Here is a 13490-nt window from a genome sequence, read left to right on the forward strand (position 1 = left end):
TTTTTAGCAGTCATCAACGCCTCACAAATTGGACCACAATCACGTTTTAGAGCACTCCCCTCCATCAGCTATTACGTGAGCTCCACTTCAAAAATATCCACTTCTCGCCACCACATCCTGTCACACGCAGTCATCGGCATCTCAAAGAAACGGCGACTTGCAGGACCCAATGCCCTGTCACGCTCAGAACTGACTGAAATGATTGAAAAGTGAGTCAAGATGATTTTAATTAAGTGGAACAGTGCAAAAGAGATTCACTTATTATCATTTGTAGCCAATTAGTGTAATGATATAATGATATAATGATAATTTAGGTGACTTAAGTTTTGTTTACCTACCTTGTACGTAATTAACCCTGGTCACCTTGAAATGGTTTTAACAGATTTTTAAATCAACATATATTACATAATTATATACCTATTGTTAGATTATTAAGCTTTTCAAGAACAAAAATCTAATCAAAATATGAGGTATTTATTTTCGTTTAAAAAGTGATTACAATTATATTTCAAATGAAGATTGAATGATATTCATCTTTCTTTTGCTTCAGTGAAAGTTTACTGCATCAGATCATCAAGCGACAAAGCACAGTGTTTTAACGCCTCAGGTATGGTAGTCAGCCTACTGTTTGTTCATCGTCATGTACTAAGTATGGTATCATCAGGTGTCAATGTTTCTCACCTGACGTAGGTAATCAGCCTACTGTTTGTTCATCGTCATTTACTAAGTATGATATCATCAGGTGTCAATGTTTCTCACCTGACGTAGGTAATCAGCCTACTGTTTGTTCATCGTCATGTACTAAGTATGATGTCATCGGTGTCAATGTTTATCACCTAAGGTAGGTAGTCAGCCTACTTAAATTTCATTGTCTCAATTGAACCCTTCAGACATTAAGGTTGCATGTTATAACGTGATGTTACAGAACCATGAAGACAATAGATCGCTATGCTTCCTCACAGAAGGATCCTAACTTAGGCAACACACTGGAACTGTACCAACAACAGTTTAGAGGCAAGCTGTCGGGTAGTGATCACATCCCAGGGATATGATCTGCGGTACGTCATCTCACTCAATCTCATATCCTACATCTTCCCTCCTTATGGAGTTTAAACTTATTGTTTTTCATGTAATAACATCAATAGTTGACAATAACAATCATTGATATACAGCAGGCACATGATGTATGTATTACGATCCTAAACAAGACAGGGAAATTCTTTTCTGGTTGTCTACTGTGTATTTCCTATGTACCGGTAACAGCTCCCTTATAAAGCCTTCACAGTTGACAGGACCAGTTCAGGAGGTAAAAGTGATTTGGCAAGACCCCTTTTTCACTTTTTCAGTCAATATTCAGGTCTGATGTTTGCTGGAAAACATCTTGACCTTTATGGGGTTTTTAAGTAATGCCTTTCTTAAAATTTTTGTTTTCTGGGCAATATCTCTGAACAGTACAAGTTCTTTTTTCTAGGTGACATCTCCAAACAGTACAAGTTTTTGTTCACTAAAAGCATAGATTCCTCACATTTTTCTGTATGTTCCTGTAGGGTATGGCACAGTTTTTGTGTTGAACATCGGAGTGGACATGGTAAAAGCTGTCACACGTGAGGGGGCGTGTCTACACATTTTCCTATGAGGAGCGGGAACTGGAAGATTTCATCATGTGGCAGGTATAACCTACCAGATAAGATAAATAACATGTAGACATGATACCCTACATTTAGTTATAAATGCACCACATTTACAGATAATTGATGATACATCAGAACATAAAAATCAACTGTTTCATACTTGTATAGTCAACGACAAGGGGAAGCAGTTCATTGGGGTTGGTCCTAACACTGAGTTGGTCCTAATACTGTCATCAATCTTGACTTTCAATCATTACAATTTTCTAGTAATTTTGCCTGATAAACTGTCAAAATACGTAGTTTGCATTTATGGAGCAAGTCGGGTTACAATTCTTTTGTTGTTTTTAAAAGCATAGTCAGTATGAGTCTGTAAAATGTCGTGTTTCAAAGAAATGGTAGAATTTTTGATAATTTAGGTATAATTGTAATCCAAGAGGTGCTCTGTCATAGATATTTATATACAACTGTTTGTGTCTTATATGATGTACTTACTGTATAGAGGTTGTAGGTAGTTGTCTGGGTTACTCAGCATGTTTCTACTCTGTTAAAATATATGCTGTTTTATAAGTGTTGTATAAATATAAGCTATTCTATAAAGTGTGTTGTATAAATATAAGCTGTTCTATAAAGTGTTGTTAAATATAAGCTGTTCTATAAAGTGTGTTGTATAAATATAAGCTGTTCTATACAGTGTTGTATAAATATAAGCTGTTCTATAAAGTGTGTTGTATAAATATAAGCTGTTCTATAAGAGTGTTGTATAAATATAGCTGTTTCTATAAAGTGTGTTGTATAAATATAAGCTGTTCTATAAAGAGTGTTTTATCAATATAAGCTGTTCTATAACGTTTGTTGTATAAATATAAGCTGTTCTATAAAGGGTGTTGTATTAATATAAGCTGTTCTACAAAGTGTGTTGTATAAATATAAGCTGTTCTATACAGTGTTGTTTAAATATAAGCTGTTCTACAAAGTGTGGTTGTATATATTGTTACATTTTACAGAATATCTCAGCACAGTTAAGTGTTCCCAGAACCTAGCCCGAATGATGGGATGGCAGATGCTCAGTACCAGTACTGCCCCTTGGTGTGGGGGACATGGAGGATGTGAGCACAGCCTCATCACTAGTACTAGCTTCACCAACCATGATAGGTATGCATCTGATTTACATGTAAAATCATTTCACCTCTTCAATTTATTCTCTTTTTTATTTTCGATAAAACTTTCAATCTGAAAAGAAATTGTGATAGTATACAATATCTGTCTACTTTATTAGGGTACTGGCAATCAAGAGTGGGCCAAGTAGTGGTGTAAAGGTCTTCCTCCAGTGCCATTCCAAAGATCACAACAGCAAGAACAGGGCTGTATTAAAGGACTTAAATGGCAAAGCATTGGTACAGACTTTCAGTCTGTTGACCTTGAACGGTTTGATGGACGTAGTTTTGCATCAAAGTTTGAACTCTTGTTGGCAGTGCTCACACGATCATCAAAGTGATAGCTATAAATATGTATTTATAGTCTATTTTTTTGTGACATATGAGGTATGCTTGGAGAAGAAGTTTTTAATTGGAGGAATGTATGATGCTTCAAATTATAAATGCATGATGGTCACAGAAATGTGAGCAGAAAGTCTGATCTGACAAACAAATGGCTAGTAGATTGTTCTCCTGACAAACTGGCCCCAAGTAGATCACCTGACAAACAGTTGACAAAGGAATTGCTGTCTAATTAGTAGGACGTCCATTGCATCATGGGATAAACATACTCCAGTGGAGCAGTAAGATAAGAAGGTGCCCAGTGGAGCATTAGTTAACGGATACCCAGTGGAGCATTATATAACGGACGCCCAGTGGAGCATTAGTTAACGGATACCCAGTGGAGCATTAGTTGACGGATGCCCAGTGGAGCATTATATATAAGAGGACGCCCAGTGAGCATTAGATAAACAGATGCCCGGTGGAGCATTAGATAAACAGATGCCCAGTGGAGCATGAGATAACAGATGCCCAGTGGAGCATTAGATAAACAGATGCTTAGTGAGCATTAGATAACGGATGCCCAGTGGAGCATTAGATAAACGGATGCCCAGTGGAGCATTAGATAAACGGATTCCCAGTGGAGCATTAGATAAACAGATACCCAGTGGAGCATTAGATAACGGATGCCCAGTGGAGCATTAGATAAACCAGATGCCCAAGTGTAGCAATAGATAAACGGATAACCCAGTGGAGCATTAGATAAACAATGCCCAGTGGAGCATTAGATAACGGATGCCAAGAGAGCATGAGATAAACTGATACCCAGCGAGAGATTAGATAAACAGATTGCCAGTGGAGCATTAGATAAACTGACGCAGTGGACATTCGCTAAACCGATGCCCAGTGGAGCATTAGATAACAGATGCCCAGTGGAGCATTAGATCACCGATGCCCGTGGAGCTTAGAATAACCCGATGCCTGTGGAGCATTAGATAACGGACCCCATTGGAAGCATTATCTACGGACTCCCAGGTAGCATTAATAAACCGATGCCAAGTGGAGCCTTAGATAAACGGATGCCCGTGGGCAGATCATTAGATAAACAGATGCCCTGGGGACATTAGATCAACACATCCCATTGGCGCTTAGATAAACAGATGCCCAGTGGAGCATGGAATAACTATTGCATGCTCCATGAATTGTCTATCAAGCTGGCAGCCTAAAAATATATAGTTGTCCTACATTCATGAGTTTAACTGGTTTTTTATACCAATTTCAGCCCATCACATGGTTCAGTGATCGGGTGCCTACTTTATTAGTAATGTTTTTTATAAGCAAACTGCTATCTTTCAAACAAAACATCATTACTCATCTTTCATTCATTGATTATATACAGATTTGTTAAATGTAGGTTTATTTCGACTAGAAACCTTCCAAACATCATCTTCTTTGACATGTATGTATTACAACTGATGTCTTATACTAGAGATAGACACACCTACGCTGCGTTATATCATCAGCTCACTTGTCACACACAACTAAATGTATTTCTGTCGAATTGGAGTACTCTGCCAAGGATAATAAGATATCACTTTATAAAGCCAGTGCTCTTTGTTAGTTGTGTTAAGACATAGATGATGAATGAAGCCTGTTAAAAAAGTCATATACATTTTGTATTTCTTATTGAAGATAAGAATTTTACATCCGAAAGTTATTTCACAGAAATTGTGGATTGTGTACAATAAAATGATATTGATTATTATGTTGTTTGGGTCATTATTGTTAGAAAAATGTTCTTTGTTTGAATTCACCATTATCAGATAGTGGGCTATTCAAGTCAGTCCTTCCGTCCATCTGGCGTTCAATTATTGTCAGATTTCATTGGTAGGTTCTCCCTGAGCTAGTTGGGGCATATTCAATTTTGGAAACTGATCATAACTCAAGATGGCATTTTGTTATTACTGGTGCGTCCCAAGCCTATAACAGCCCTCCACACCCCAGTATCGTTACCTACTTAGCCTATACCAAAGTCCCCACACACCCAGTACCTTACCTACTGTCTAGGAGCCTATAACAGTCCTCCACACACCAGTGTCTTTATCTACTAGCCTATAACAGTCCTCCACACACCAGTATCTCCTTCCTTAACCTACTAGACCTATATCAGCCCTCCACACACCATAATCATTACCTACTCTATGCCATATAGCCCTCCACACCCAGAATCCATTACCTACTAGGCCATGCAGCCTCCCCCACACCATATCATTACCACTGACGGCTATATCACCCTCCACACACCGTATCATTACCTACTAACTAGGCCTAATATCAGCCCTCGCACACACGCCAGATCAATTACCCTACTAGGCCTATATCAGAGCCCGCCACACACCAGTAATCCTACCTACATGTACTAATTCCTATACATCCCTCCACACACAAATCCATTATCGTTACAATACGGGCCTATATCAGCAGCCCTCCACCACCATTTCATATACCTAACTAGCCTATACTCATCCCTCCACATAACCAGCATCATTCACCTACTAGACCTATAGCTCCCTCCACACACCCAATATCTTTATCTACTAGGCCTATTATCAGTCTCCACACCCATTAATCCTTAACTACTAGGCCTATATTATCCTCCCCCACACATTATCGTTATCCTACTAGACATATAACAGCCACTCCACACACCAGTTGCGTACCTACCTGTCCTAGGCCTATAACAGTCCTCCACAACACCAGAATCCTTAACCTACAAGGCCTATAACACTCCTCCACACATCAGTATCATTACGAACTAGGCCTAATATCAGCCTCCACACCCCATAAATCCTTTCTACTAGGCCTTCATCAGTCCCCTCCACCACCAGTATCCTTACCTACAAGGCCTATAACAGTCCTCCACACACCAGTATCGTTATCTACTAGACCTATATCAATCCTCCACACACCAGTATCATTACCTACTAGACCTACATTTGTATATCAGCCCTCCACACAACAGTATCATTACCTACTAGACCTATATCAGCACTCCACACACTAGTGGTCGTTATCGTACTAGGCCTATAACAGTCCTCCACAACACCAGTATCGTTATCTACTAGGCCTATAACAGTCCTCCACACACCAGTATCATTACCTACTAGCCCTATAACAGTCCTCAACACACCAATGTCGTTATCTACTAGGCCTATAACAGTCCTCCACACATCAGTATCCTTATCTACTAGGCCTATATCAGTCCTCCACACACCAGTATCCTTATCTACAAGGCCTATAACAGTCCTCCACACACCTGTAATCGTATCTCCTAGACCTATCTCCATCCTCCACCAACCAGTATCTTATCTACTAGACCTACATTTGTATATCAGGCCCTCAACACAACAGTATCATTACCTACTAGACCTATATCAGCACTCCACACACTAGTGTCGTTATCTACTAGGCCTATAACAGTCCTCCACACACCAGTATCGTTATCTACTAGACCTATATTAGTCCTCCACACACCAGAATCCTTACCTACAAGGCCTATAACAGTCCTTCACACACCAGTATCGTTATCTACTAGGCCTATAACAGTCCTCCCACACACCAGTATCCTTACCTACTAGGCCTATAACAGTCCTCCACACACCAGTATCATTACCTACTAGCCCTATAACAGTCCTCCACACACCAGTATCGTTATCTACTAGCCCTATAACAGTCCTCAACACACCAATGTCGTTATCTACTAGGCCTATAACAGTCCTCCACACATCAGTATCATTACCAACTAGGCCTATATCAGCCCTCCACACACCAGTATCCTTATCTACAAGGCCTATAACAGTCCTCCACACACCAGTATCGTTATCTACTAGACCTATATCAATCCTCCACACACCAGTATCGTTATCTACTAGACCTACTATTTGGTATATCAGTCCTCCACACACCAGTATCCTTATCTACTAGCCATTATCAGCACTCCACACCTAGTGTCGTTATCTACTAGAGCCTATAACATCTCCACACACCAGTATCGTTATCTACTAGGCCTATAACAGTCCTCCACACACCAGTTATCATTACCTACTAGCCCTATAACAGTCCTCACCACACCAATGTCGTTATCTACTAGGCCTATAACAGTCCTCCACACATCAGTATCCTTATCTACTAGGCCTATATCAGTCCTCTACACACCTGTATCGTTATCTACAAGGCCTATAACAGTCCTCCACACACCAGTATCGTTATCTACTAGACCTATATCAATCCTCCACACACCAGTATCGTTATCTACTAGACCTACATTTGTATATCAGCCCTCCACACAACAGTATCATTACCTACTAGACCTATATCAGCACTCCACACCTAGGTGTCGTTATCTACTAGGCCTATAACAGTCCTTCCACACAACCAGTATCGTTATCTACTCAGACCTATAACAGTCCTCCACACACCAGAATCCTACCTACAAGGCCTTACAGCCCTCCACACACCAGTAATCCTTACTACAACCTGTTTACTAGGCCTATATCATTCCCTCCCCACACCATTATCGTTACCTACTAGGCCTATCTCAGCAAACAGGCCCCTCCACACAGCAGTATCATCCTACTAGCCTATAATCCAGAGCCCTCCACCACCCAGAATCATACCTACTAGGCCTATATCAGCCCTCCACACACCAATATCATTATCTACTAGGCCTATATCAGTCCTCCACACACCAGTATCCTTACCTACTAGGCCTATATCAGTCCTCCACACACCATTATCGTTATCTACTAGACCTATAACAGCCCTCCACACACCAGTATCCTTACCTACATGTACTAGGCCTATAACAGTCCTCCACACACCAGAATCCTTACCTACAAGGCCTATAACACTCCTATAACACTCCTCCACACATCAGTATCATTACCAACCTAGGCCTATATCAGTCCCTCCACACCAGTATCGTTATCTACTAGGCCTATAACAGTCCTCCACACACCAGTATCCTTACCTACTAGGCCTATAACAGTCCTCCACACACCAGTATCGTTATCTACTAGACCTATATCAATCCTCCACACACCAGTATCATTACCTACTAGACCTACATTTGTATATCAGCCCTCCACACACCAGTATCAATTACCTACTAGACCTATATCAGCACTCCACACACTAGTGTCGTTATCTACTAGGCCTATAACAGTCCCTCCACACACCAGTATCGTTATCTACTAGGCCTATAACAGTCCTCCACACACCAGTATCCTTACCTACTAGGCCCTATAACAGTCCTCAACACCACCAATGTATCGTTATCTACTAGGCCTATAACAGTCCTCCACACATCAGTATCCTTATCTACTAGGCCTATATCAGTCCTCCACACACCAGTATCCTTACCTACAAGGCCTATAACAGTCCTCCACACACCAGTATCGTTATCTACTAGACCTATATCAATCCTCCACACACCAGTATCGTTATCTACTAGACCTACATTTGTATATCAGCCCTCCACACAACAGTATCATTACCTACTAGACCTATATCAGCACTCCACACACTAGTGTCGTTATCTACTAGGCCTATAACAGTCCTCCACACACCAGTATCGTTATCTACTAGACCTATAACAGTCCTCCACACACCAGAATCCTTACCTACAAGGCCTATAACAGTCCTCCACACACCAGTATCGTTATCTACTAGGCCTATAACCAGCCTCCCACCACAGTAATCCTGTACCGGGGTACGGTAGGGCCTATAACAGTCCTGCCACAGACCCATATGCGGTTACCTACTGGGAGAGCCCTATAACATTCCTCCACGACACCAGTATCGTTATCTACTAGCCCTATAGACAGTCCTCAACACGCGCCAGATGTCGTTATCTACTAGGCCTATAACAGCCCTCCAACACATCAGTATTCCCTTATCTACTAGGCCTATAACAGTCCTCCACACACCAGTATCCTTACCTACAAGGCCTATAACAGTCCTCCACACACCAGTATCGTTATCTACTAGACCTATATCAATCCTCCACACACCAGTATCGTTATCTACTAGACCTACATTTGTATATCAGCCCTCCACACAACAGTATCATTACCTACTAGACCTATATCAGCACTCCACACACTAGTGTCGTTATCTACTAGGCCTATAACAGTCCTCCACACACCAGTATCGGTATCTACTAACCTATAACCCATTCCTCCCCACTACACCAGAATCCTTCTGGTGTGTGGGAGGACTGTTATAGGTCTAGTAGATAACGATACTGGTGTGTGGAGGACTGTTATAGGCCTAGTAGATAACGACACTAGTGTGTGGAGTGCTGATATAGGTCTAGTAGGTAATGATACTGTTGTGTGGAGGGCTGATATACAAATGTAGGTCTAGTAGATAACGATACTGGTGTGTGGAGGATTGATATAGGTCTAGTAGATAACGATACTGGTGTGTGGAGGACTGTTATAGGCCTTGTAGGTAAGGATACTGGTGTGTGGAGGACTGATATAGGCCTAGTAGATAAGGATACTGATGTGTGGAGGACTGTTATAGGCCTAGTAGATAACGACATTGGTGTGTTGAGGACTGTTATAGGGCTAGTAGATAACGATACTGGTGTGTGGAGGACTGTTATAGGGCTAGTAGGTAATGATACTGGTGTGTGGAGGACTGTTATAGGCCTAGTAGGTAAGGATACTGGTGTGTGGAGGACTGTTATAGGCCTAGTAGATAACGATACTGGTGTGTGGAGGACTGTTATAGGCCTTGTAGGTAAGGATTCTGGTGTGTGGAGGACTGTTATAGGTCTAGTAGATAACGATACTGGTGTGTGGAGGACTGTTATAGGCCTAGTAGATAACGACACTAGTGTGTGGAGTGCTGATATAGGTCTAGTAGGTAATGATACTGTTGTGTGGAGGGCTGATATACAAATGTAGGTCTAGTAGATAACGATACTGGTGTGTGGAGGATTGATATAGGTCTAGTAGATACGATACTGGTGTGTGGAGGACTGTTATAGGCCTTGTAGGTAAGGATACTGGTGTGTGGAGGACTGATATAGGCCTAGTAGATAAGGATACTGATGTGTGGAGGACTGTTATAGGCCTAGTAGATAACGACATTGGTGTGTTGAGGACTGTTATAGGGCTAGTAGGTAATGATACTGGTGTGTGGAGGACTGTTATAGGCCTAGTAGATAACGATACTGGTGTGTGGAGGACTGTTATAGGCCTAGTAGATAACGACACTAGTGTGTGGAGTGCTGATATAGGTCTAGTAGGTAATGATACTGTTGTGTGGAGGGCTGATATACAAATGTAGGTCTAGTAGGTAATGATACTGGTGTGTGGAGGATTGATATAGGTCTAGTAGATAACGATACTGGTGTGTGGAGGACTGTTATAGGCCTTGTAGGTAAGGATACTGGTGTGTGGAGGACTGATATAGGCCTAGTAGATAAGGATACTGGTGTGTGGAGGGCTGATATAGGCCTAGTTGGTAATGATACTGATGTGTGGAGGAGTGTTATAGGCCTTGTAGGTAAGGATTCTGGTGTGTGGAGGACTGTTATAGGCCTAGTACATGTAGGTAAGGATACTGGTGTGTGGAGGGCTGTTATAGGTCTAGTAGATAACGATAATGGTGTGTGGAGGACTGATATAGGCCTAGTAGGTAAGGATACTGGTGTGTGGAGGACTGATATAGGCCTAGTAGATAATGATATTGGTGTGTGGAGGGCTGCTATAGGTCTAGTAGGTAATGATTCTGGTGTGTGGAGGGCTGATATAGGCCTAGTAGGTAATGATACTGGTGTGTGGAGGGCTGATATAGGCCTAGTAGGTAACGATAATGGTGTGTGGAGGACTGATATAGGCCTAGTACATGTAGGTAAGGATACTGGTGTGTGGAGGGCTGATATAGGCCTTGTAGGTAAGGATTCTGGTGTGTGGAGGACTGTTATAGGTCTAGTAGATAACGATACTGGTGTGTGGAGGACTGTTATAGGCCTAGTAGATAACGACACTAGTGTGTGGAGTGCTGATATAGGTCTAGTAGGTAATGATACTGTTGTGTGGAGGGCTGATATACAAATGTAGGTCTAGTAGATAACGATACTGGTGTGTGGAGGATTGATATAGGTCTAGTAGATACGATACTGGTGTGTGGAGGACTGTTATAGGCCTTGTAGGTAAGGATACTGGTGTGTGGAGGACTGATATAGGCCTAGTAGATAAGGATACTGATGTGTGGAGGACTGTTATAGGCCTAGTAGATAACGACATTGGTGTGTTGAGGACTGTTATAGGGCTAGTAGGTAATGATACTGGTGTGTGGAGGACTGTTATAGGCCTAGTAGATAACGATACTGGTGTGTGGAGGACTGTTATAGGCCTAGTAGATAACGACACTAGTGTGTGGAGTGCTGATATAGGTCTAGTAGGTAATGATACTGTTGTGTGGAGGGCTGATATACAAATGTAGGTCTAGTAGATAACGATACTGGTGTGTGGAGGATTGATATAGGTCTAGTAGATAACGATACTGGTGTGTGGAGGACTGTTATAGGCCTTGTAGGTAAGGATACTGGTGTGTGGAGGACTGATATAGGCCTAGTAGATAAGGATACTGATGTGTGGAGGACTGTTATAGGCCTAGTAGATAACGACATTGGTGTGTTGAGGACTGTTATAGGGCTAGTAGATAACGATACTGGTGTGTGGAGGACTGTTATAGGGCTAGTAGGTAATGATACTGGTGTGTGGAGGACTGTTATAGGCCTAGTAGGTAAGGATACTGGTGTGTGGAGGACTGTTATAGGCCTAGTAGATAACGATACTGGTGTGTGGAGGACTGTTATAGGCCTTGTAGGTAAGGATTCTGGTGTGTGGAGGACTGTTATAGGTCTAGTAGATAACGATACTGGTGTGTGGAGGACTGTTATAGGCCTAGTAGATAACGACACTAGTGTGTGGAGTGCTGATATAGGTCTAGTAGGTAATGATACTGTTGTGTGGAGGGCTGATATACAAATGTAGGTCTAGTAGATAACGATACTGGTGTGTGGAGGATTGATATAGGTCTAGTAGATACGATACTGGTGTGTGGAGGACTGTTATAGGCCTTGTAGGTAAGGATACTGGTGTGTGGAGGACTGATATAGGCCTAGTAGATAAGGATACTGATGTGTGGAGGACTGTTATAGGCCTAGTAGATAACGACATTGGTGTGTTGAGGACTGTTATAGGGCTAGTAGGTAATGATACTGGTGTGTGGAGGACTGTTATAGGCCTAGTAGATAACGATACTGGTGTGTGGAGGACTGTTATAGGCCTAGTAGATAACGACACTAGTGTGTGGAGTGCTGATATAGGTCTAGTAGGTAATGATACTGTTGTGTGGAGGGCTGATATACAAATGTAGGTCTAGTAGGTAATGATACTGGTGTGTGGAGGATTGATATAGGTCTAGTAGATAACGATACTGGTGTGTGGAGGACTGTTATAGGCCTTGTAGGTAAGGATACTGGTGTGTGGAGGACTGATATAGGCCTAGTAGATAAGGATACTGGTGTGTGGAGGGCTGATATAGGCCTAGTTGGTAATGATACTGATGTGTGGAGGAGTGTTATAGGCCTTGTAGGTAAGGATTCTGGTGTGTGGAGGACTGTTATAGGCCTAGTACATGTAGGTAAGCATACTGGTGTGTGGAGGGCTGTTATAGGTCTAGTAGATAACGATAATGGTGTGTGGAGGACTGATATAGGCCTAGTAGGTAAGGATACTGGTGTGTGGAGGACTGATATAGGCCTAGTAGATAATGATATTGGTGTGTGGAGGGCTGCTATAGGTCTAGTAGGTAATGATTCTGGTGTGTGGAGGGCTGATATAGGCCTAGTAGGTAATGATACTGGTGTGTGGAGGGCTGATATAGGCCTAGTAGGTAACGATAATGGTGTGTGGAGGACTGATATAGGCCTAGTACATGTAGGTAAGGATACTGGTGTGTGGAGGGCTGATATAGGCCTAGTAGGTAATGATTCTGGCGTGTGGAGGGCTGATATAGGCCTAGTAGGTAATGATACTGGTGTGTGGAGGGCTGATATAGGTCTAGTAGGTAATGATACTGGTGTGTGGAGGGCTGATATAGGCCTAGTAGGTAATGATTCTGGTGTGTGGAGGGCTGATATAGGCCTAGTAGGTAATGATACTGGTGTGTGGAGGGCTGATATAGGTCTAGTAGGTAAGGATACTGGTGTGTGGAGGACTGTTATAGGCCTAGTAGATAAAGACACTGGTGTGTGGAGGACTGTTATAGGCCTAGTACATGTAGGTAAGGATACTGGTGT

Source organism: Pecten maximus, unplaced genomic scaffold (genome assembly GCF_902652985.1).
Source record: "Pecten maximus unplaced genomic scaffold, xPecMax1.1, whole genome shotgun sequence".
NCBI lineage: Eukaryota > Metazoa > Mollusca > Bivalvia > Pectinida > Pectinidae > Pecten > Pecten maximus.